Source organism: Nipponia nippon, unplaced genomic scaffold, assembly GCF_047370975.1.
Source record: "Nipponia nippon isolate SJK-2023a ecotype South Korea unplaced genomic scaffold, ASM4737097v1 scaffold_1, whole genome shotgun sequence".
NCBI classification, from domain to species: Eukaryota; Metazoa; Chordata; class Aves; order Pelecaniformes; family Threskiornithidae; genus Nipponia; species Nipponia nippon.
Genome location: NW_028262290.1, coordinates 3066763 through 3093627, shown reverse-complemented (window position 1 = coordinate 3093627; position 26865 = coordinate 3066763). Strand labels below are relative to the sequence as shown.

Below are 26865 nucleotides of genomic sequence, written 5' to 3'. Positions count from 1 at the left end.
CTGTTTGATAGGAAACACATCTTAAAGACGTTGTGAATCCAACAGACTCAGTGGCAACAGCCAATTCTCCTCCCAGCAGGACTCATCCATCCTGTGAGCACCTGCTTCTGGAGAAGATGACCCCCAGCACGAGCTAATCCATCCCAGCCAGGTTGCCCAGACATCAATACCCCCAGGGGGGATTTTGCCATCCTCTGGACTGTTCGCTTTGCAATAACTCAAGCCTCAGTGCTTCCTCTGCCTCTCCTCAGAGACTGTTTCACACCTTCATAGATCTCACTCTGAAGGCATTTTTCCTCCCAGTCTAATCTTCAGAAAAATTTGACAGCTATAAAAATGTAATAAACCAACCAGTCGGATTATATATATATTACAGTTTGAAAAAGATGAAAGGCTATATTGTTAAGAGATATAATTCCAGCGGCTTCCACAATGTAGCCTGTGCATACACAGAGGAAGAAAGGCAACTGAAGCAGCTTATATTTTGTCTTATAAGTCCCCTAAAATAACCCAGCTTCTGATCCTCGGCTCGCATCAGGAGAATGACACTGAAAAGGCTAATGAAGACCTGCCAGATATCTCATCAAGACAAAATACCCGTGTGTTCATACCAGCTCTTGCCAATGCATCAAGTGAAGCGGTATGAAGAAGGGAAAGGAGGACTGTCTGCTTAAAAATCAAATATTTAAGACCAAAAGGAAGCATACACAGAGCTACCATGTTTTGGGTCATTGAACAGAAACCACTGCAATAAGATTGCAATGAGCAGTAACTGTATGGCTACAGTACCACCGCAAATACTCTTAATTTCATTTAGATTGGGAGACATTAAAAAAAAGAAAAAAAAGACTACTATGTCTCGAGAAAAACAAAATAAAAATAAAAATTTGGCTACAAGGCTTGGTCACAAGAAAGATGAGTTGTAGTTTTTATAATAACAATAATAATTTATTCCACCATGGCACTGGACAGCAGATGATTAAAGATGAGCAAAGATCTCCACGTGTTTGGATTTACATCAGGCCATTCAATCCATTTGGTTACAACAGTGGTAATTAATCATTGCTGGAGAAGGGAGAAATCTTAAGAAAATCTTGTGGTTTCCCATTTCAGAAGGGAGTTGTAACACTCTTAGGAGAGTAGTTCATCTCCACAAGAACTGAGACATCTTGAAAAGCTGGTAACCCGTAAGATTTTTAGCTTGCCATTTTACAGAAACTGGCATCACCCTTCATGTTAAGGAAAAAAAAAAGAACACCACGAGAAGCTTGAAATTCAAATGCAACCAGCACTCACCAAAAAGATCAATGGGACTCATCTGACGACAGTGCTAAATATAATTTGACTGCAAAAGTCTTGAAGCAGGAGGATGAACACTACTGCACTTCATCAGTTCCTGGATCACTCCACAGAAGACGTCTCTTTTGTGTTGATAACCCATTTTCTCACTGCTGTCTCATCACCCCAACAGACACATTTTTACCCAGCTTCCAATCCTACTGAAACTCTCCGTCTGGGAATAGCTGTTCAAGAAATAAAACTCTTCAATAGCTTAAGGGAAGAACTGAAAGAAGGACAATTTCACAGTTACCATCAGAGGAGTTCTAGAGACCAGCAATTTCCTACTGAACATTGGGTAAATCTCTGCAGATTCACCCCATGGGGCAGGAGCACCCTGACATCTGTGCCTGAAATAAGACAAACTTAGAGTCACAGGATAATTTAGGTTGGAAACAACCTCTGGAAGTCTCTCTGTCTATCCTCCTCCTCGAAGTAGCTCCAGTTAGAGTTGCTCAGGTCTTGCCCAGTTAAGCACTGAGTATCTCCAAGGATGGATATTTCATACTCTCGCCAGGTCCCTGCTCCAGTCTTCAAAAACGGTCATGGTGAGCTGCAGGCTTACCACAGGATGTGGTTGACCTTCTCTGGCACAATGACACCTGCTGACTCACATTCAAGATTCATATTTAGGACCTTCAAAGAATTTGGGTTTAAAATTCACTGGTTCGGACTTTTATGAGACAAATGACCTTCCAGTAAACGAAGCAGGGGTTAAATCACCGGCCTCTCTGTCTTCTTGCTGGTGGGGCTCACTTTGGCTCTGAGTCCTCCTCTTCATCACCCTTTGCCACCAGTCAGTTCTCCAATACTCTCTCAACAAAAATCACTTTCCCCAGTCTTTACAGATCAATACCTCAAATCACAGAGTTAACATTTAGTGCTTATTATGTGGGGGGAAAAGAGAAGGTCCTGCAAAGTCTTGACTACAAAATATATTGAAAGAGACTACTTCATTCAGTTCAGGCTAGAATCTCAGTGATATCCACCTTTTTTTTTTTTTCTTCTTTTTTTTTTTCTTTTTTTTTGTCCCCTCAATCAGAAACTCTACAAATATAAAGGCTCTCAAAAAGTCTATTAAAATTAAAATTTATAGTATGGAAGAACTTGTATTGAATTAAAGCATGCAGGAAAAAATGAATTACATCAGTGGAACAGTAGTTTTAAGAATTCATGTTTCGGTTCACTTCACTTACAACCATGTATCTGCTTTCACAGTCCATCACAAAGACAACAGAGAATCTGAAAGGCAAAACAAGAGCACTGGGATGGGAAAGAAAAGTTAACAGAATTGGAGCACAAGCTAAAGGATATTTGGAAGAAGCTTTCACAAATTTTATTGCTTGAAAAAGAACATAGAAGCCACCTCCCATTCTGCAATATAATATCCTTGTTCTTCATCCTTGACTGTCACTCAACTCCTTCCCCTGGTATCCCTGTCTAAAAATGCAGTACAGCATGATCACAAAAGGTTAGAAAAAGGCCGTATGAATTCACGTCTGCACTCAGACCTTCAAATGGAAGGAGGATCTCCTCCTTCGCAAGTATTGTTATTTGATGATGTATTTGAAAACACATTAAAGAATAAAATGAAACCAAACAAAAAATAACGATCATTGAGGAAAAGCTGCCGCAAGCAGAACGGCGAAGCTAACCGGGAGATTGATTTTGTGTCATCTTTTACATAGAGAAGAATATTAAAAAAAGGAAGTTTGATAGACAAAATAAATTTGCTTTGGTTTGACTCTTCCACCCCCAATCAAATACTCATGATCTATGGTGTGAAAGCTGGATAGTGAGAGAAGAAAAAAAGAAAAAGAAAAAAAAAAACAACACAGCACTAGCGCCAAAAATGAAATTCTGTCCTAATAAGGATCTGAATAATAAAGGCTCCTTATAAAAAGTGAAGCATGCCTTTATACTAGATAGAAAGATAGCAAGTAATGACATAACTTCCATCCTACATCAACTAGGAAAATTCTTCCCCAAGCACTCGGAGGGCACCTCAGCCAGGAAGCTAAGCTTCTAGAAGATCTAGAAGATGCCCACAGAGCTTTGAAACATGACCTTCAGTCATCCTCTCTCCAAAACTACCAAGTGCTAAAAAGAGCCACACCGAGAAGATGCAAGCAAAGATGTGGGGTTGGCTAATTGATTAATCAATAAGCACTTCCCAGTCCTATCCGGGTTGGCACAGGAAGAATGAGCCTATGGGGCAGAGAAAAGCTCTGGGTCATGGAAGGAAAAGGGGTGCCCAATGCAAAGGTTACAGACATTTTGCCCACAAACTTGAAACCTATGGATTATTTATGTACGTACTTCAGACTTCACTCGTGGACCTTTACAATGTTAGATGATTTTATTTTTTTTTCTCTTCTGTCTTCATGGAATCTGCACTAGATCCTGTGTTTTGGGGCTGAAAGCTGCAATGCAGAATTTATTTCACAGCTATTACAAGGTACATTACACTAATTACAATGCACATTATAGCTTGCTATGTAGTGCACTGTAATAAATCGTACAGTGCTATGGCCTACTGTAAACACTGCCATACATCTTTGGACACTATTGCATGTTTGACCACTCTCATAAATATGAGCATTTCTGTAGTACAAGTATGATTGGCTACAGGGACTAATTTATTACCGTTCTCTTTCAGCACATTAACAGCATAGTAAATTCTGTAGCTTCTAGGGGGAAAAAAAAGGCAACAGTGGGATTTCCTTCAGTAATGTAGCATTGGTAGTATTTTCCCTTCAGTAACATACCAATTGTTCTTCATTTTCCAAAAATATATTCACAGTGTCATGTCTACTGTGCAGTCAGAGAGAGGTTTCTAGCTTTCAAGCTTGTCACACCTGAGAAATTGGGGTGAAGGGAGGATACCAGGTTCATAGTTTTAAAGACTTTGGTGGTATTATGAGCTTTCCTTCCAACTATCCCAACACAGGTTTGTTCATACACAAAAGCTCCATTTCAGAAGTAAATCTTATCATTAAATCAAATGCTTCTGAATTTTGCACATTGTTCATCAAATGGGGGGGGGGGGGGGGGGGGGAATATCCTGACAAAATATTTCTGAAGAAGAGCAGCAGAGGTCAGATGCTCAACAGCGCATGTACACATCAAATGTGCCACCATGAACCTGACACGCTTTCCCTGGGTGGGACAGCACTATTCAGACATGCTCAGGCTCCATCTAGAGCAACTGGGACCGTTTTATAGGCTATGTCCTTCTCTGTGATAGAAGAACTAGAGCCAGAGCATCACCCAAGAGTCAGAGCATCACCCAACTGGAGCGACATGTGTGGGTCCTGGGACTGGAAGAATTTAATTCCAGAATTAGATACCCAAACTTAGGGTACTATTCCAAGTTCACTGCTGACTTGGGAGCACACAGTATCCACCGACCCATTTGTCTTTCAGCCCATCCATCCAAAAAGCAGTAAAAACAATGTGTGGGACAGAAAAATGTTCCACTCCAGATGTTGGTCTTCATAGAAGATATTTCAAGTCAGGCCCCTGTTCCCCTCCCTATGGCAGATCTCACCAAAATGGACCGTCACTTAAATAACCAAAGCCATTTCCTTCAGCCCCACCAGATGCACTAACAGAAAAACCACCCTGGAGAACTGCAAGACACTGGTTGGGGTTTTGTCCCTCCTTGACACTGCACGTTCACCACTGGCACAGAAACCTCTGCCATCCGTGGCTGCATTGAGACTTTTCTCCTCCGGCAAAGTACTGTCCTACAGACCTCACAGAGATTCCCAAACTACTTTTAACAGGTAAATGACACCAACACAGGTCTAGCAAGATGTTGCTGAGTTTGCACGGACAATCCTGAAGGCAGGACAGCTCTGCAGCTCGCCGTATAGCATGGAGCCAGCGAAATGCCATCATTTACAAATGTGTCCTGGGCACAAAGGACAAACTTCAGAAAGTGACAGCAACTTTGCCTCCACCTCTGCCTTACCCAGAACGAATCGGACTTGAAAGGACAAAGGAGAGTCCAAGCTGTCAGAAAAGCCACCAAAAAATGAAACAGCTTTAAGGTTGTGCAAATGGAAGGTAAGGGAGAAGGAGAGGAGAAGGTGACCAGAAGAGGACCAGAAAATCTGGTAGCAACATGGAACCCCAATTCAGCAGGGAACACCCTGACAGGCAGACGTAACAGCACATACAGGAGATCAAGCAGAATGAGATAGCTGCTTAAAACTTCAAGGAGTTGTGATTATGGCTTAGATCCTACACATTTATGGCCTGGAAATAAAGGACTATAAAGGACATCTCCATATTCCAAACTGTTGAGGGATATCTCAGAGGTCTATGGCCTTTGAAGAGTCTGAACAAGGGGATATTGATTAGCCCTGACTGGAATTGTGGTAGGAAATCAGGCCGTTCTTCCCACACACCACATATGACCACTAAAAACCCCTCAATCCCGGTGGGAGCCCTGTTCCACAAACTAAGAAAGACGAGGATCCTCTGAAGTTGTCTTGTGCAGGTTCTGTAGATGGAGTAGACAACACGAACCAGGTTCCACAGCCTGGTGGGATGGGACTTCGCAGCATAACATGAGCAAACATGAACAGCATCATGTACAGATTTTTTCTTCAGATCTAAACAGATTGATACAACAGCTTCTATATGTGCTTTTACGAGATCATTCTTTGCATTGTGACTGTAGTCAGGATTAACATTTCCACTATGCTGAATTTAACAGTCAAGAGAGAAGACGAATGTCAGCAACCCAAGCAAGCAGACCAGACAATATACAAAAGCCAGATAGCTCAATACGAACAAAAGCCAAAAAGTTTTAGCTATGTTGTCACTGTGTTTCCACTGTTTAGGTTCTCCACGGCTTTTCGGAGCTTACCCATGCCTTGAATTGCTATTAAATGTGACTATTTCAAAAGGTCCCCTATCAACCGCTGTTCCCTACCGCTAAGAGTACAGCTGCACAGCACAGCTATAGCACCAAGGCACAGCTATAGCAGCAAGCCCTTAGCTTGCCCAAAGACCCAAGGTCCTACAGAAAGGTCTCAAATGGGGCTCCAGTAGGAGAAAACACCAAAGCTTTGGGCTGCCACTTCATACAGCTCTCTGCAGCTCATCCTACTAACAGCCAGAGCAATGCCCAACCATGAACAATCATCCGATACAGAATCATAGAATCACAGAATTGTTTAGATTGGAAAAGACCTCCAAGATCAAGTCCAACCGATATCCCAAAACAGTCCTGCTGCGGGCGCTCCCACCTGTAAAGGCTCAGCAACCACCATACCCCAACTGAACAGCAAAAGCAAAATGCAGAATAAACCAATGTGAGATGATGGACATTAAGGACGGGCACCCCCACCAGCATGCCCAGGTGATGAGGATGAACCACACAGGCAACAGCCACAGCAGTGCTACAGATGCACCAAAGCATGCTTGCACATAATCACACCAGTCCCAAAACAACAGCATTTCTCCAGCTTCTGGGCACTGAAACTTAGGATTGCAGCTTTCAGCTTCTTTCCCAGACACCCTAGAGGCCCATGAATTACTTTCGGCAAAGAGCCAAGAAAAACAAGGCTATTGCCCAGACACCTCTGCTGAGCACATAGGGAAGACCAGACAATGGTTAGAGGCCTGCAAACCAGAAATTTGTTCAGAAAGAGAAAAATCCACAGCCTTAGACCTCCCACAGGAGTTGGGTTCTTTCCTCCGCTATATAAATTTATGTTGTGTCCAACTGCGAGGCAGCAGTGGCCAAGTTGTGTTATGCAGGCGGAAAGCTGGAGAGACAACCAGTGTCTGAAGGGAAGCATAAGGGGTGGACAGTCCTTCCTGGCTCATGCAGGCAACGAGCAGATGCCTGGGTGTCCCACTGCGGGTGGTGGCTTCAGCTGCATGTCCAGCTCGGAGCATCTCTCTCAGCACCTCCAACCACCTCACTCAGCCCGTTCGTCCTCAGCTGGAGAAGATAAAACACCTCCGACGTGGAGCCAAGTGACACCGGGTTCAACACATCACGGGGGCTGAGCAAAATTAAACTCACAGAGCACGCGCTGCCGTTAGCCAAAAGCAAAGGAGTTCATAAAATAGCACTTTGCCACAGAGATCCAGGCAGAACAGCTGCCCTCATCCACCACTGCCAAGAGCTGCTTCCCTCACACTGAGTGCAGGGCTGGCAAAGAGCTATAGCATTTAAAAACCGATTAAAGTTCTGTGTACTTTTTAATGCGCCTCATCAGACTATGCATGGTGAATGGCTAATGCAAAGGCTGCATTTCTAGGTCAGGAAAGGAGCTTCTTTGCAGGCTGAGAACCAGCAAGGTTCCCCACAGCCAACAAGCAACGGACCCATATCCATCACAAACATGGAAGAGATCAAGCAGACCAGGACAACTTTTCAACAACAGATTCTTTCAACGCTGCAACAGTGATGCTTTCAGCTTGGCAGTAGTGAAGACACATTTAAGCACCAGTGAACGAACATGCATCTGTTGAATTAACACACGATTAACAGCCCAGTTATTTGCCATAGGCTGGCCTGATCCAACAAGAAGAGCACAAAGATCTGGACCTGTAGACGCAATCACCAAGGCACAACCTGAAATAGCTCCGCCTTGATTATTGAGGTGCTGGAGCGTGTCCAGAGAAGGGCAACGAAGCTGGTGAAGGGTCTGGAGCACAAGTCTTATGAGGAGCGGCTGAGGGAGCTGGGGTTGTTTAGTTTGGAGAAGAGGAGGATGAGGGGAGACCTTATTGCTCTCTACAACCACCTGAAAGGAGGCTGTAGCGAGGTGGGGGTCGGTCTCTTCTCCCAGGTAGCAAGCAACAGGACGAGAGGAAATGGGCTCAAGTTGTGCCAGGGTAGATTTAGATTAGATATTAGGAAAATTTCTTCATGGAGAGAGTGGTTAGGCATTGGAACAGACTGCCCAGGGAAGTGGTGCAATCACAGTCCCTGGAAGTATTCACAAAACGTGTGGATGTGATGCTTAGGGACATGGTTTAGAGGTGGACCTGGCACTTAGGTTAACGATTGGACTCGATGATCTCAGAGGTCCTTTCCAACCTTAATGATTCTATGAGTCTATGATTATAACCCCAATTACAAGATATCCAAGATGCTGGCTGAGGACATGCAGGAAAATGAGACTTTATCAACAAGTTTAAAAAGTCACTAACAGCAAGAAGATCCACAATAGTGCCAAACTCTTGCCAACTAAAAAATAAGAGAGTGGATACTCTCCTCTAAACCTCCTGAGACTCTCTTCCTAACTTGCTCACATGCTCACTGATGTCTTTCCATAGGGGACAAACCCTCTCAGTCTTCCATAGGAGCAGTGGGATTGAAAAGCTCATACAGCTATGTGTACTTAGACACAAAGCAGCCCTATAGCTTACACATCTGCTCAGGAATGAGATTAAGTGCCACCAGTAAAGCTATTACATTATCTAAAGGTCTGCTGGACATATATATATTTAATATATTAAAATAAAGGTGTAATTAATTTAAGTCAACAGATCCAGAGTTTTTAGACAAACACAGGATTGTATTTTACACCAAAGCTCAGTGTTTCCTCAGAATATCTGCAGCAAGAAACAGGACAAAAAAGCTACAGGAGAACTTAATCATAAAAGACAGAAAAGTCAAGGTTAGTTTTATCCAGGTCGTGACTTTTCAAAAGTTGGGATTTTGCTTGGTTTATGCTCATTAGAGGGAGATGCTGCTGCAGAAAACATGGGAAAATTACAGGTTGGTTCATAGCACAGGTCTCTGCCAGCGCACTTCTCCTTGGCTAACTAATATTAGATACTTAAAAACCCTACCACGACATTGCCAAATCTGATTTAACTGGGTGTGACAGACTCAGAAAGCTCTTTGCCGTCAAGATTAGTTATGACATAACAGAAAGTCAATCAGTTTTCAGTCCTGTAAATACTAAGTTTCAAAAGCAATTTCAAAACACACTCATTTTTTTTGAGTGAGAAAATCGTTTATCCTTTCAATACCATGAGTCAGCTCCTCTGATTACCACCCAACTTTTTTCCTCCCCTTGTTCTCTTATAATTAGATTACAAAATAAAATTATTAGAGTATATTGCAAATACCCATCATCCTATAGATTCTCCTCCGCCCACCCCCATTCCTCTTTCATCGTAGGTAATTACCTGCTCATTTAGACAGTAAAGTCCCTTGGTTTGCTTTTAATTATGGCTACCCTATAGCAGCAGCAGAGATTACATAGCTTATTGTAAATACTGTTCTTAGAAGACAATTTGAGCTCTTTATCAGAGATGTCATGCAAGAGAGTGGTTGTGAGAGAAAAGAGAAATTATGCCAAGTAGACCACTTAGCTCCGCCAAGGCCACCAGCCTCTATAGAGCAGGTCTGGGCAAACTGCAGATCAGCCAAGGAACAGCATTTCAACCATCTTCTTCTAAAAATCCCCCACTGCATTGACTCCCGTGCCCAACACAGCCCAATGGGTATCCATCCTGGAAGCATGGCTCAACAGTATGTGCTGGGGGTTCAGCAGAAGCATTTGGGAACCACCGTTGTGCAAGAACAGGTTTTCATGTCTTGTAGAGCTTTGCAACGTTGAGCTGCTTTGTTCAACTTGCTATCAGTTCTCCTCACTGTAGACACTGGGAAGTCTCCCTGTCCTAAGTAGAAAGCACACGTCCAAAGAAGAATTAAAGACAAGAGAGGGGAGCACTGGTGGAGGAGGATGGCATGTCAGCATAATAGTCCTCAGATTTCATTAACTAGAAAAGTGGCTCTGGCCAAAGGACCAAATTATCAGAAAGCATTTGCAGGTTGGGAGCCAACAAACCAACCAACGGCTGCACCAACAGGGCAACAATGGTGTCCAAGACAGCCTTATCTTATATAGCGCCTTGCACACAAGCTATGACAGCACCCTCCAAGTTTATTTCTTCCTTCAGGTATTATTTAGGGAAGCAAAGAGAGAAGACACAGAAAAAGGCTTTGGGATGACATCTGAAAACAAGACATCAAGCCACTGGCATACAGAAAATACCCATTTACCGTTAACAGCCAGTAGGGATGTCAATGCTTATAATGAAGCGTGTTGCCTTCAGCCAACTTTTCTCAACAGAAGAGGTTCAAGGAGGGCAGGTCCAAGGACTCCCATGGAGCTGAAGTCCAGAGTCCTCTCCAGATTGAAGACAGCAGTCACTGAGGACAACCCCCTGAGCCCAGTCCTGCAGACTGCTTAATTCAGGAAACCCTCCATGTCTAACAAAGTCCAACATCACCAGCAAGGTCTAGCTTACTCTAAGGAACCATTCACTCTGCTGAGACTCCATTGAGTTAAAACCACAACACCAAGCAAAGGCCAAGAGGGCTGTGAAAAAACATGACCCAAAAGTTGCCTCAAATACCCAATGAAAGCAACATCTCCAGACCTAATCCAGAGGAGTTTTGAGCATTTTCAAGCTCTTCGTGCAAGCTCGTATATTATAACTTATACCACTTATATTATTACATGGGTGCAACACATAGCAAATGCTTTCAGAGCTGCAACTTTGTTTTTCCTGTAATGGGCAAAGTAGGCATTTTTTAGACCCAGGAAAGCATTAACACATCTGTATCCCCTCAACTCCACAGTCTGCCCCAACTGCTTACTGTCCTTTTGTTTTGTTTTTTTTTGTTACTGTTGTTGCTGTGTTGCATTTGGAAGAAAAAAAAAAATGGTTTCCCTTGTCCAATTTAAGGGGCAGGGAAAGAATGGAAGTAAGACCCTTACCCTAACTGGCACTGGGAGGGTATGGCGTTATTTAAAAATACACTGATATGCCAAATTTACTAATCCCTAGAGAAACCACCATCCCCAGCTACAGGCTGTTGTTTGCCAAGGGAGGTCTTTCACTTGCTTTAGTTAACTGAGCTTTGGTCGATACGCAATGTTTATTTTTTTAATCATCAAAATGCCTACAGCATGACAATAGGCTTGTTATAAGCGCCGGGGAAGAAACAGACTGTTTAATGCCACTGGCAAAAGCTTAATGGGAAAGCACAGATATTTTAAATTACTTTTTAATCACTTCTAGATATTTTACCCAAAAATTGTAACTACGTAGTAAACAACTGCACCTTCTTGAGAAGCAGCAATGCTGGCAGGCACAGACAATATTTTTCATTTGGCAAAGATGCTTTGATCCCATCGAGGGCTTCAGAATAATATTCGCATGCAACAGTACTGAAGTTGAGCCTTTTCAACTCTGTTTGCAGGTTTTCTTTATTTCTTTCTGTATTTGTTTATTCTTTTCTTGTTCCTTTCCCAATAAAAATGAAGAATTTCTTTATTCTGCTTCCCAGCTGCTCTCTCAAAACAGACAAAGTGAATTTCTTTCTAACTTAAAATATTCTTCTAACTCAAAAGTTTCCAAGACAAGAACCTTCCCAGCTGGCCAGCTTGAGCCAGAGTAGATCGTCTCAAGCAATTATATTCTTGAGGAGACAAGGACTGATGACATGAGCCAACCTGCAGCACCGCCTTAAAACAGCAAACACTGATTCAAACCATCTTCAAATACAGAAACGTTCTCCCTCCATGACAGGCACCATGTCATTGCCTCTCCTCTACATTAACTTTGTGCTGCTTGATTTTATGAACACTCCTTCCTTACTACAGGTTGTACGTGGCTGGAAGATGAAGACGGGAGGAGGAGCGGAGTTAGGAAGTCACCAAGAATTTCAGAGTTTCACCAGCACTTCAAATTTCATAGAAAAATTGTCACTTTAGAAAAGAGTGATGTCCTCTCCCTTGGCATTAGTGTAACAACAGATTTGGATAGTGCTACAGAGTTTTCTTGTCTTACTGTTTGATGCTGGATCAGTATTTTTGGGGTTCTGGAGACCATTCCTCTGCAACAACTGCCAGATTCCCTTCCCTCTGCTCTGTAGCTGCCAACAAAATCCTCTTCCAAACCTACACTCAGTTCTGCATCCTTGCGATCCACATCCCTCAGAGCACCCGCTCTAACACCACCCCGCACCCGCTATCTCCATCCTTGCGTACTGTGAGAGTACAGAAAAGAGAGGAAGGATCCCCACCACAGCTCCATAAAATAACCTTGAATTTGCAGCAAACAGGCTGGAGAGCTGCCACCTCATTCAGCTAAAAGATAAATACACTCGGCCTTTGGGATCTCTAAATGCAGGAGTAACTCACATCAGCTCCTTTCTCGCTGCTTAGAAAAAGGGGACATCTGGATTTGCCTCTTTTGCAGAAACCTCGCACGATGCTCAACGCACCAGCTGTAGAAACGCAGGCTGCCATCCCAAACCAGCACAGAAACCTGCCCATGTGTGGAGGAGGTGTTTTTAAAACACACACAAAAAAATCCAAAGCCGGCAATGGAGAGCAAAGAGAAAAGTTGTAAGGCCCAGGGATGCAGATAATTCAAAATACACTGATGTGCCCTAAAAAATGAGAGACTGCAGCCAAAAAAGTCTGGCCTGACACAGGACAGATTCATTGGCAGCTCGCTGCAGGAATTAAGGTGGTTGCACAGATGTCTTTGCTTTTAAGACAAGGAGGCACCTGCTCTTGATTGTGGAGCATGAGTTTCTGGAAATTCTAGGTCAAAAGAGAAAAAAAAAAAAAAAAAAAATCAATCCTTCCACTTCTTTAAAAAATAGATACATACATAAATAAACCTAAATCATCAACCCCATCACAGCATCCCAACCAGAAGCTGGTAGCCATTTGAGGGAGGGAGGGCAAGGACGGTCTTATCTTTCCCCCATCCCACCCAAGCTGCAAAAGAGGACATTGATAAGCTGGAAAATAGGTGATGGCAGCCACCAGCAGATTCATGATGCCACAGGAGGGTGAGAAGTGGGAAGAACATTGGATTTCCATAGTTCATGCATTTTCAGGTGCTGGTGCTTGGTCCAAACACCTGCACAGCACAGGAAAGCTCTCATCAATCCCTTAATACGCGGTGGAGATTAAGCTTATTTTTGAAGTTGACAAACATCCAGGAGCTGTCCTTAGCAATAGCTACTGCAATAACTATAATTTCACTTCCCTGTACTCCCCCGCACCTCAAAAAAAAAAAAAAAAAAGATAAATCCTTCCTTAACACCCAGGTTTTCCCCATCTGAGGAGCACTCCCAAAACACAAGAAACCCTCTTCCCATGCGGTGCACAGCAGACACCTCCCGCGGCCAGACAGCAACATTCACGTCCAAGCACGGAAAGCTTTCCCTCTAGTTGCACGCTCTGCTCTGCCAAACCCAAACCATGTTGCTGAAGTGGGAGAACACCTTCCTACTTCTTCGGGGAAGACTGGGGAATTTGCGCAGATCCCAGGTTACTCGGAGGCGGCGTTTCTCAAGAAAGACAACCGAGGAAGCTCGGAGCGGCAACTCTTTTAATGCTAAGGAGATGAGGACGACGGTCCAGCAAATCAGCAATCCCGACGCACGACATCAACACGCTTTTGCCCACGGTTGTCACTTCGAGGAGAGTTTGCTACAAACCCGACGCAGCGGTTATCTTGTTCGCTTGGAGCAATGCAAGTGTTGAGATGCAGGGAAAAAGCAGCAAGACAGGAGCCGCAGGCTTTGTGGAAGCAAAGCCAGCCCTGCTCACTGAGCAGGGACCACCACATGGGTGAAATCTGGCTAGAAACCACCCCAGTGCTGAAACGTTGGCCAAGAAACCGGTTTGAGAAAACACAAAGTATGCTAACAACCTGGCAACACTGCCCATTGCTCTAAGGCGGGTGGTGTACTGAATGCTAAACATCAGGCCATCCAGATGAAGGCAGCCGTGGGTAGATATCAGATTAACCCACCACCCAGGGAGAAGCTTTTTTGGGTCACTGCACCGTTCACATCACATGCTGACAGCTGGGATGGCCACACAAGGATGTTGCATAATGGCTCCTTTTCCCTTCCATACACACTTGACAGCATCCCGCAGAGCAATGCCAGAGCCAGGAACCACATGTGGGATGAAGATATGGAGCAGCACGCTGGGAGAGGAGCAACAGCAACCCAAGTACACCAGCAACTCCACATCACTAGCTTCGAGCCCTTGTTTGTGCCCTTGGACAAACAACGTCCCCAATTCCTTAGCACCTCCGAAATGTGGAAAACAGCATTTGTGAGGTTCAACAGCAACACTTGCAAAGATCAGGAGAGGAATAAGAAAAAAATACAAGATCTAGCACGGACCTGGGTACAATAAGGGCACCAACATATCCCAAGTAACAAGTGATGGGACGAGAGGAAACGGCCTCAAGCTGCGCCAGGGAAGATTTAGGTTGGATATTAGGAAAAACTTCTTCACTGAAAGAGTAGTCAGGCACTAGAACAGGCTGCCCAGGGAAGTGGTTGAGTCCCCATCCCTGGAGGTATTTAAAACGCAGGTAAATGTGGTCCTTAGGGACATGGTTTAGTGGTGGACTTGGCAGTGCTGGATTAACGGTTGGACTCGATGATCTTAAGGGTCTTTTCCAACCTTAACGGTTCTATGACTCTATGTTACATCTCCATTTGCTTTAGCAAACAAAGGTATCTTTTATACATAGTTGCGTGCATGCATGTGTATTTTTATGCGCTGATGTAAACACAATTTTTCCAATCACTGTGCCTCTACCTGACAGCACAAATGACCAGTCAGAGACAAGAAGAAAGAAAACCACTCAGTCACACAAGAAAAGTTTGAGCACTGAAGCTGATGCTCACTGCTCCCACCTGGACACGAATCCAGGCACAGGCTTACCCCCAGTCAACCTCTTACTTGCATCACCTGAGTGGCTGAAGCATGGGTCAGACCAGTTGAACAATGTCCCCGGGGAGGACCTGCTGGTGCACTTCGCATGAAGTGGCCTCTCTGGACCTCAGCAGCCTCTGGCAAACACGTGGCCACATGGACGAAGTGGGCTGGGGCCAGGGAGCACACTGTGCTTGCACCCTGTACACCCCTTCCAACAAAAGCGCCTTCACCAGCGCTCGCTCGGCACAGATCCCAGGCAGGGAGAATCAAGGAGCTAAAAACATCTCTGTTGCCTGGACTTTAAGGGTATCAGGAGGTGAAAAAGAGCAAATCTGAACAGGAAGAGGCATGGCCTCTCTGCTGCAAGAGATGTCCTTCTGTAGCTTTGCTCCCAAAGGACCAACATGTGGCTACCAAACAGCAAGGCTTTCAAGAGCATCCCATACCCAGCCTGCACCTGGGGTGACCCTCGCCAAACAGTTGCCACCCACTTTCCTTTTTACATGGGCAGAGCACCAGACCCATGGTACACACAGAGTGGGGAGAGGACAATCAGCAAGAGTCCAGGAGCACAAAGACACCACAGAAACAGTTACGAAGTTGGACCGGTCAACAAATCAACAGGGGCCAACATGCTGTCAACGCAGCCAGGGACCATCACAAGCAGCTGGTGGGAGAGAAATATCTTGACCCCGGCTTGGCTGACACCATCAACACACCTCTCAAAGTGCGAAGGGACTTTCACATTCATCACGTTTGGCGTTCTTCATAATTCACACCACCAAACAACACCCTGCACCAGGCTTGTGACTCCAGGTTCACCAAGAGCAAGACGGGTCAGAGATACAGAGATGCCACAACAGATATTTCCCCCCTCACTGCTAAAAAAGTCTGCCACACCACCTGGTTGACTATAGCTCTCCAACCCACTGGTCTAGGCAGCTCCCAGAGGCCATATTCCCATGCAGCCAGTCCTTTCTGCCACGCAGAAGAAACTGCACATCAAAGCAAGACACGGAAAGGGAAAGCTATAAAGCTGAGAAAAGATGCCTTCAGCAAAATTTGTTTTAAGGAACGATTACCTTGTACTGAAAGCCAAATCCTCTAGTTTTCAGCCTGGATCCTTGTAGGAGGACAATTTATGTTATCTCTTCCCAGCAAAACGTGGTGCTGGGGGACTATTCAGGACAGCACTAATGCTCTTTACTCAGTACTGCTGCAAGGAGATCCAGGGGCAATGAGCACTGATATTTAGGGAAAAATCACCCGGATCAAAAGGGGCACCAGTTCCACTGATTCAGCACTGGGGCTGCTGCAGGTAACATGAAAATTACACAAAGCTCTGCTCTCTCCCCATACATGAGCTTTGCAGGTGATGAATTAAGAGCTGCTGTCTCAAGGGACACCATGGAAGAGTCATGTAAATCCACACCTCCGAGCAGAGGTAAATTAGATGGGAGGGAAAATGGAAGAACAGGGAAAAGCAAACGGAGCTTGGCTTCAGCTGTCCTGGCCAAGAACAGAGCTGCTGCTTGTGAATCTGCTGCTGGAGCAGATGGCAAGTCCCCTGGGAGCGGACCAGTCCACTGAGCATCCAGGGAATGCATGCACCTCCCACCAGCGTGGCATGGGACCAGCACTCCCCTGCTCGCCTTTCACGCTCCACAGGAGGCCAACAAGGCTTTACTCACCCTGGCAAGAGTTTCCAAGAGGAGGAACATGAAGTTAAACCTGAAGACCTACAGAACAACATGGTCCGCAGTGATTTCAGGGAATTTGGGGACAGATGTTTTAGTAGGGCCTGTAGCAATAGGACAAGAGGTAATGGTTTTAAATTAAAAGAGGGAATATTCAGATTAAACACAAGGAAGAAATTTTTTATGATGAGGGTGGTGAAACACTGGACCACATTGCCCAGAGAGGTGGTAGATGCCCCATACCTGGAAACATTCAAGGTCAGGTTGGATGGGGCTTTGAGAAACCTGATCTAGTTGAAGGTGTCCCTGCTCAGTGCAGGGTGGGTGGACTAGATGACCTTTAAAGGTCCCTTCCAACCCAAACCATTCTATGACTCTAATTCTACATGGCATCTTTCCGCACCCATGTTTCAAAACACTGCCATTCTCCGTATTTCTGTATGTAGCTAGCTCTAGAGATCAAAGACAGGAAACCACCAAAACACCAGCACAACGACAACAGGGGGAGAACACAAAAATATGGCCACAGCTCTGAGACAGCTCTTGGATAAGGTTGCTCTCCGTATGAGTGAAGCTAAGGCATGACGCACGGGGACTCCCTCCCCAGCCTCGCCATCACCTCAGCACACAGAAAAGCAACACATCACCAAATCCTGCTCGATAGCTTTCTGTAGGACGGTTGTGTACAGCCTAGCTTGGCACAAAAATCAAGGATGTGGGAGGGAAAAAAGACAACTAGCCAGACCACCAGCTATGCCTGAGTAGGTAACCAGGTGGCTTTTTAATTGAGTTAGATAAGTGGTATTTCTAATCACGTTAGCACAGGCACTTAAAACAATACCACGGGCAGGGCTGTAGCTCGAAGAGAGCTTTGAAGGAATAAAAGGCCTGTTCAGGAAGGCTTTGTTTTGGAGAAGAATGATCTCAACACTTTCAAAAACCAGCTCTCTCTTCGCAACTGAGTCCAAAAGAGGGTGAAGCTTCTAGAAATGAAAGCCAGGAAGAACACATTTCTCAAGGGCAAAATTTTATTTGCATCTGCCCCAGGCCCATCCTTCCCCATGCAGGTGACCCTCTCCTGTAGATAGAGATGCTCTTACCAACTGCTTTCTAAGTCCTGTTCTCCCGGTCACACAAGACTTTCTTCTAATCTGGAAGGAGAAGCGAGACAACTGATTAGTACTGGGAAGAAAACTATTTCACTATCATGCCTAAGGACATGGACACCATCAGCACCATGAGCTCTGGTGTCCAGCAACAACCTGCAGTCTCTGAGCTGGGCTGTACGAACATGTACAAAAGGTTGGGTCCTCAAAACATCACTGCTGTGTACGGGAATGGCATCTTTTTTTAAAAAGAAAGGGGACATGAAGCTCTAAAGCTGCTAAAGGGTTTTAAGACTTCCAGATTAGCAGAGGAGGGTTATAATTGGTTGCAAGATACCTGTGAAAAATAACAAATTAAAACCTGCGATGGGAAAGGGGAATCATTTATTTAACTGTTCTGCCTTCTTTAGGATCCTGAACCTGCCGTGGGAGGAACGCTCTGGCCGCAATCCAGTTAAGCATTTCAGTTGATGTCAAATTTGAGAGAACATGGAGAGCCTCGCTCAATCAAGATCTTCACATTTCTCACCGTCAGGTTGTTTATCTTTCGCGCTTGTGTACACACGTACACACACCCTGACCTTGCAGGAACTTCCATTTTTAGCTTTTATTCTAAGGACTATCCTTCTAGAAATGCAACCTCTCTGGCCTGTAAAAGCACCTGATTCCCCTGGGAGGAAAAGATGCTGGTGCAACCGCGAGAGACAGGTCCTGCATCCACCGAGCAGCTTTCGAGATGCAACCCAGAGCTGCACCCACAAGCTATATGGCTTTACCTGCAGACACTTGGATGATGCAAGATGAGCATTAGCCAGATAAATTGTAGATTCGTTAACATATCCATCTACCTTGCAACAGCTATTAAGTATGCAGTATTTCCTAATTTACTCCATTACAAAGAAAACGTAGTGTCCATTCATCAGTCTGTTATCATAAAAGGTCTTTTAATGAATGCACCTACTTGCTTTGTTCAATTAATGCCAACAAGGAAGCCCTTCTTCGCTCACTGGCCTTAGCTCCTATACTGCTTTGGTCACCATATGAGGAATACAACAGCATTTTTAAGGTATTAATAAACACTTTCTATATAAGTGCTATATACTTCCTATATGAATGCTCTATGTACGAAGCTCACTAAAAAATGGATGCAATTTCCCCAGCCAGAAAAATTCAGAGATAAAATTGCAGCAATGATTTGTATCTGCCCAGAGCAGCAATCCCAGCCTTCGGTGACCTCTGTGCAAACGTACCAAGCCAATTACACACTGTGACAGCAGACTTTCCCCTCCCGTATCAGCAGCTTCTTGTCGATGGCTGCAAGAAACATCAAAAGGTAGCGCAACAAATATACATGTTACCGAGCGCTTCAGGCTAAGGACAACTAGCCTAGAGGTTTAATCAAGATTTGGATCAAATTGCACGAGATGTTTTGTAAACATTGATCTTATTGAGTTGTTACAGCTAGAGGATGTAATTCCCAACTACCTGCCCATTTAACCTATGAAAATCAGTCAGACAACTCAGCTCAACCCTCCACCTCCATTCCCTCTTGTTTACCATAGTCTTCATTAGCAAATGAGCTGTAATTCACCTCACCCTTCAGCATCCTACACCTGGGACATCCCCAGCAGCACTCTCATGTCCTCTTGGCAAGGTGAAACTAGCCCATGGGCCAAATGGAAACTTTTAAAAAGCCTCCAACCATAGCTAGCAGCTGACAGAAGAAATATTATCAGCTTCTTGGAGATTAACAGGCAGGACAAGGCCATGCGCAGCCTGCCAGTTTGCCTTGTATTGCCTAGGACATCCTAGGTCCAACTTCTTGTTGAGCAACACTATCACTGCTCTGGTTATAAGGATACTTTTTCTGCTGGGCATCCCAAAGCACCTTTACTTCACCTCCTTTCTTTAGGAAGGAAAACAAGCAGTAGGGGCTGAGAGTTGGGAATTCATGACTTCAGCTGCCAGCCTCTTCCACTCCAGGAATAGAAATTTAGGAAGAGTATGATGAAAAGCATGTAAGAGACCCCTGGGTTTCTGAATCTTAACATCAGCAAGAGATGCACTTAGGTCTGCATTTCCGCCCTCACATGCTCACCATTCCCGTTTACTGCAAGGCAGTGCTAAGAGCAGCTAAAACCCAGGTGATTCTCCATCCAGAGAAAGAAATACAGAAGCATGCACTTAAGAGAGCCTGAAGCCTCACACAGGCTCTCCCAAGCAACATGATCCAAAAAATCAGCTCATCCTACCAGTGCCCACAAAGGCACAGTAACTCCAGCTCCCATCTCCTACCCAAAAGGGTAAGCTATCCCCTCCTCCTGAGATGTTTACAGGGGGGAAACCACCTCAGCCACCCAGCTCACCAGTCACCCAGGTGCTCTGAATCTTCTCCAATCTGCTGCACCTACGCTTGCACATGCAAAACAAACCCCAGGGCAGCCATGTTTTCCCCAGCAGAGCAAAACAGCAGACTCGGCGAGGGAAGATCCATCTGGAAAACAAACGTTTTGAAAAGCATCCCATCATTCAGCCAGGATAAGCACGCCCAAGCGCAACGCCGGCCGTTTGTGGTGATGGCCAAAGACTGGGAGCAGGAAACTTGGTGGGGGAGATGACAGATGGAAACGCGTTAAGATTCAACGAGAAAGACAGAGAGGCTGGAAGAACCACACACCGAAGCTTCAGATGGCAGGAGGAAGAGCAGCTCTAACGAGGCCAATAAAGTCACAAGGGATTCAGCCCCTATATCCTGATACACACTCTGATGACAACATCATGGCAACCCATCCAGGGCTTCCAGGGGATGCACTCCATCATCTGCATGGAACTGGGAAGGAGACATCCTTTTCCAAAACCCAGAGCAAATGCGCCCACTTAAGTATTATACTTTGGGCTTTTTTTTTTTTTTTCCCTTTCTTCTTTGTCTGAAGCATTCAGCCACGAAACGGAACGATTTCTGGCTGCACTGATAGAGGAAATGCTACTGACTGTTTAGGTGAGATTAATTTCAGGATTGTGGCCAGACTCAGGAAATTGGTGGAAGAAATCCTTCATAGTTGGATCATGAGGTTGCAGTTTTATGAGTAATTCTCCTGAGTTATGTGCCCAGTATCTTGGGTGTGGGTGACACGTTCATTCCTTCCCTCCCTTTTTGAATGGAAAATGTCATCCAAGCACAGAAACACAATATTTATTTAAAAAAAAAAAAAAACAAACAACAAAAAAAAACCCCAAAATCATGAAGTGGAGGCACAGACTTCCTCTCGCTTGTACAACGTCCAATACGGTTGCTATCTAGAGGAGTTTGCCTGGTGGGTTCTCCAGGAACGTCCCCAAGCTGCAACACAACTCACGCCTGTCAAATGTACACCATCCCCCTAAAACCTAAATAACCTCTGGGGTGGAAACCAGGAAAGTGCCAAGACAAATCAACAGTCAAAGACGCTGCCCTGTACACCTGTATTACTAACAACACTTTTGATGTGGAGAGACCAACCCAGGCTTCCTCACTCCAACATTCATATCCTCGCTGCTGGGCCACCTTGCGTCTTCGCGCATGGTCTTCCATGCGCTGCAGGGACCAACTGTCTGTACCAATGCCACGTTCCTCCCAGCTTGATATGGTGTAGAGTGGAATGCAACCAGCTTCCCCTTTTGAGCAAGAAAAGGCTTCCACAAGGAGGCTACCTGACGTTTTAATGCTGTCAAAGCTCAGTCGCATGGAAACCAGAGAGGAGGAAGAAGGGCCCTTTTCCGAAGATCTCTGCTCCATCTGGACCCATCACCTTCCATTACTCAAGTGCCTTTCTCGGAATTCTCCATGCCTTCCCCTATGCCATGCCCAGGCACTAGACATGAAAATAGCTTACGACAGTTCCTGCTGGCATGACATCGACTCTGTTTCTCCTAGAGGATGAACTAGCAGATGGGACCAGTGGAAGATGGCTGAGCTAGAGAGCTGGACAACTGGAGTCTTTCCAATCCAGTAACTACAGTCCAAAAGACTAAGGATGCAAAGATCCTTCAAGGTCAGAACCTCTTTCCTAAGGGTAAGAACAGGGTCAAGGAAGATATGCAGGTGGTTACTGACAGGCCGTGCAGGCTAACTCATGTCTGCATGGTTGGTTTTACTGTCCCCCAAGTTCCCGCTTTGCTTGCTTATTCCCCAGTCAACCCACCGCATTATTCCAGCAAAATAACCACAATGCCGAAGAGCTTTTGAAATTAATATGATGGGCTCGCAAGCGTCTTCCGTCATGCAGAACTAAAATTAAAATATACACCTGGCCTCGCCTCACTCCCTGAAATTCATCATGCAGAAACTTCCCTGCATCATGTCAAGAGACTCCCGACAGCTGAAAGAGATAATGGGAAGCTGCATTTGCAGGAGCAGCAGCAAGAGCATCGCTCTGCTGCCACCAGACTTCAAAGCAGGGCTCCAGCTCCACCACCATGCCTGTTGCAGCAGACCAACTGCTGCTTGAGACACAAGGCTGCCTTTAGAGCACTGTTTTCTCCATGCACATGGATGACAGTCACCCCCCAATACAAATGGACATGGGAGGACCAGGAGAAGACATGTTTCCCAATATTTTGGAGCGGCGAAAGGCAACCATGAGTGTTTTCTCAGAAACCATTGCTGAAGGTCTCATGCATGTTCTGACTTTGCCACCACACTGACACAAAAGAAGTAAAACTAGAAGCCAGGAGAAAACTGAAATGACCTCAGTAAAAGCCCCAAGGAGCAGGTGGCAGCAAACACAGAGTTCAGGGGCTGCAACACCATGACATGTCACAAGGCTGGGCATCCCTAAGTAGAAAGAGCTTCTGAGAACCATCTGTGAAAGCATCTCCACCCACCATACACATCAACTGCTTACCTTGTAGAGAGGTATTGGGCCAAGACATGTACTGCTGCCCTACCAGACCACAGCAACAACCTGATATCCATGCTACACGTGGCTTTAGGACTCAAACTCCAGCTGAGACAAGCAGCTCTATAAGAGGGAGCATCAGGGCAGATACCGACCCACAGCCCTCAAGGCAGTCGGTGTCCCAGGCACCAATATGGCAAGCCAAGTTGTTTCCAAGGTCTTGCTGCCAACCTCAACAGATTTCTTCCCACATTACCTCCCTCGTCCATATAGTTGACAATTCCTTCATGGCTCCTCACACTATCAGGACCACAGCAAGAAAACTGACACCATCTCAGACATCTTCTTGTTCAGCAAACACAGCTGCCTGCACTTGATGCATAATTTGGGGCTGAAATTGAGATGCAAACTGCTGCTAAAATAACCGCCACGGAGGAGTGGTTGCTGAAACACTGAGACACTTTCCATTTCTTCCCTCCCTGTCCCCCGACTGATTTTACCAGCCTATAGAAGGAAATAGGAATTGCATGACTCAGAGGAAGAGTCATCTTGTACCCATCACAGAAATCCACACGTGCACCCAAGTAGCTGGGTGAGACACTGTCTTCTGTCCCCGGCCACCAGTATGACACTAACCACCACTGGCACAGCTCTGTAATGTGCCCATGAGAAAACACAGGCAAGGCAAGAAGCAGCAAGAGTACTAAGAACCAGAAGTTAAAATTGCAGGACTGTCGCGGCTGTGATGAACAGGTTTCCTCTGCTTCATCGCAGCATCCAAGAGAGCATCTGTCCTGGTTTCAGCTGGGATAGAGTTAATTTTCTTCTTAGTAGCTGGTATAGTGCTGTGTTTTGGATTTAGTATGAGAATAATGTTGATAACACACTGATGTTTTAGTTGTTGCTAAGCAGTGCTTACACAAGTCAAGGACTTTTCAGCTTCCCATGCTCTGCCAGGTGCACAAGAAGCTGGGAGGGGGCACAGCCAGGACAGCTGACCCCAGCTGACCAAACGGCTATTCCATACCATATAACGTCATGCTCAGTATATAAAGCTGGGGGAAGAAGAAGGAATGGGGGCACATTAGGAGTGATGGCATTTGTCTTCCCCAGTAACCGTCATGTGTGATGGAGCCCTGCTTTCCTGGAGATGGCTGAACACCTGCCTGCCAATGGGAAGGAGTGAATGAATTCCTTGTTTTCCTTTGCTTGCGTGCACGGCTTTTGCTTTACCTATTAAACTGTCTTTATCTCAACCCACGAGTTTTCTCAATTTCACTCTTCCAGTTCTCTCCCCCATCCCAGCGGAGGGGAGTGAGCAAGCAGCTGCGTGGTGCTTAGTTGCTGGCTGGGGTTAAACCACGACAGCATCCAAGGAGCCATCAATGGGAACAGAAATCTGCGATTTGCTGCACGGAAGAGGCTGCGTGGGATCAGGTCAGAATGATCAACGTGGTCAAGAGATAAAAGCTATGCCTAGGAACAAAGTGATGGCAACATCCATTAGTGATGCCTGCAATATCTCCTATACTATGGTGGTTTGCCCGCTTCATGAGCTTTAAACTTCTGGAATGCATCTCTAGAAGATGTTGTAATTTACTGGCATATGTTTTCCATTGCCTCCAGTTTTACTGCGGTGCCCAAATATCCAATTGTTGAGAAAGTGGAGGAGGGATTGGTAAGGCACATGCACCGAAGCACCAGGAGAAGATGTTTCCTCTGAAGCAGCAGGGACAGATCTGAAAACAGCTTTTGGCTCTGCAACAAAAGTCCTACCACAGCAGCAACACCAAGCGTCAGAACATGACCCCCTGCAAAACTGCAAAATTCACTTGACGGTGTACAGATAGTACAGCCCCCATGGCACATTTCCAACACCGGCTGTTTTCTCGGTTATGATTCCTCCTTACCCCTAATACAGCTGACAGCAACACATGTAGGATCTGGAGATTCAGTGCAGGGGAAGGCAACTCTCATAGACATAAAGACATCAGTGCATTTCAGCAAGGCCTTTAGAGTCAGTTATCTGATGCTTTAGACTCCACTGATGGCATTTATGAATTTAAAAATGCATATAAGGCTTCAATATCCTCTCCCCGTCACTCACTCTAGGACACAAATGCAATTTAACACAACTAGGCAGGACAGAAAGCCCAGACCTTTTTACAGGATCAACGGCATTCCAGTTGTTGGGCAAGATAAAGAGACGCCAGCTCAACAGGCAGGCTGGACAAAAGCACATTCCCACCTCCGGATGGTTTTCAGATCAGCACAGGACTTTGCAAGGAGGAAAAGCACTTTTCCAAAAGGCATCGAGCCCTGCTACAGCTCTACGGGGTGGGGGGGCGGGAAATCACATCCATCAAGTAATCCTAAATTTGTTAGCAGGAAAACAAGAGGTTTCATTTGGGAAAAAAAAATAATCTCATCTTTAAGACCGGTACAACCCAAAACTCCAAGAAAGGTGCCAGGGCACATTACTCCATTTGCAGATGTGTTATCTGAAATTCTCAAGGTTAGGGCAGAAAAGAGAGAGAAGAGGAGACAGCTCTCGGCGTGAGGCTTCAGGACGCTGAAAGCATTTATTTCCATTGCTTAAGTTTCAGATTTGAACTGAGAAGCTGACAAAGTGTCTGGAAGTACCTTGAAACATTTCCCATCACGACTGCTCTTTGCAAAGGAGAAGCAGCTTATAATTGGTATGAAGTAGATATTTCTGTATAACCCGCCATCTTCCACAGAAAAATCAGTCGTCCCTAATTCTGGGCAGTTTTTCTATTAAAAGACCCAAAAAAAGCATTTTTGTTATCACAGCCTGCAATTTAAAAAGTAATTTTCTTTTTTTTTTAGAAAGGAACTGATTTATTCATCAAATCCTCTAGATCTACCCTGTAACTCCCCAGTGACTTCAGAGGACCTCTAGGTGGTAACAGAGATCTTAAGAATATTTTTCCAGGAGAAATTCAAGAGCTCTTAACTTGTGCCTCTCTGTTTTTTAAAGGACATGGATCCGGAGGAATTCAGAAATAATCAGTTTATCCGTTGGACCTCTGCAGGAAGGAAGGAGTTTGAGAACCACCTAAGCAGAGGTACAAGGTGCCAGACGCTGTGGTTGCACACCTGACACGCTGGAGGTGTCTGGGCCAGTCCCGCATCCCCCTGCCTTCATCGCCCATCCTAAATCTGGCACAACAGTACTGACCTTTGCAAAGTGCTTTGAGATCTCTGAGTCTGTTACACAAGTACAGGTGTTGCTACCTTGAGTCCAGGTAATCCAAAGCAAATCACTGCAGAAAGCTAATGGCACGGTCTCTCTGAAAATAGACAGAAATCCCCACCAAAAACATCTAAGTCGTCATGATAAAAAAAATAAATCCCGGCAGATTGTTGCTACCATTATATGAATCATCATGTTGTTATAGCAACTTCATATCTGCATCGAATCTGCAAACCAAGCACAGCTGAAATAATATAACAGCATTAAGTAAAAATGATATATAACAAGATAAAAATGGATCGGCTCAATCTCAGAGGAGCACCCACACTTCTTTCTCACCCTCTTCCCTCCCTTTGAAAACATTGCTTTCCTGTATTTAAACAAAGAGAAGAGACTTGGAGCTTATGGAGAAGCAGCAGAGCACTAACGAGCTTTCAAATTCAAGGAGAACCTTCAAAACAAGGAGGTTTTTAAATAAAACCAAGTGCAATTCCCAGTTATTACCACCAGTCCCAGCCCTCTGACCCTACTGTTCCTATGAACTGCAAAATTAATGCACTGCAAGACTTACATAAATATATATATATTTATTTACAAAATTTATAAAAGTCTGTAATTTACATACAATTCATGCACTGCATGAATTATAAATATATATGCACACTGTCATCCCTCTCTGTTCAGGAGTCCCAGGCAGAGAGATCTCAACCAGAAGAGAAGATGCAGAAGCAAGAGAGGGGATGCACGATGTCTATTTTTAAAACTGCAGCCATGTGTGGTTATTTTATTATTGGGGGAAAAGTGAAAAATGTCACCAAGGTTCCTTCAGAGCAGCAAAGGAAGAAAGCTAAATAAACCTATTTATTTCAGGGA

At 45.0% G+C, this 26865-nt stretch overlaps 1 protein-coding gene across 8 annotated transcripts in view; it reads right to left on the bottom strand.

Annotated features, from left to right (window-relative positions):
- The window catches only part of TSNARE1 (t-SNARE domain containing 1), a 500311-nt gene that overhangs the window by 432977 nt on the left and 40469 nt on the right, over positions 1 to 26865 (bottom strand). For 5 of the 8 annotated variants that reach the window (XR_015700647.1, XM_087739795.1, XM_087740277.1 and 2 more), the window contains exon 2: positions 17893 to 17943. The exons of 2 other annotated variants lie outside the window; for them this stretch is intronic. The gene's annotated coding sequence lies outside the window, so the exon portion shown is untranslated. Of the gene's footprint in view, positions 1 to 17892; positions 17944 to 20264; positions 20393 to 25418; positions 25521 to 26865 lie in introns of those variants that run through there. One more of the 8 variants, XM_087739942.1, reaches the window with a different exon arrangement.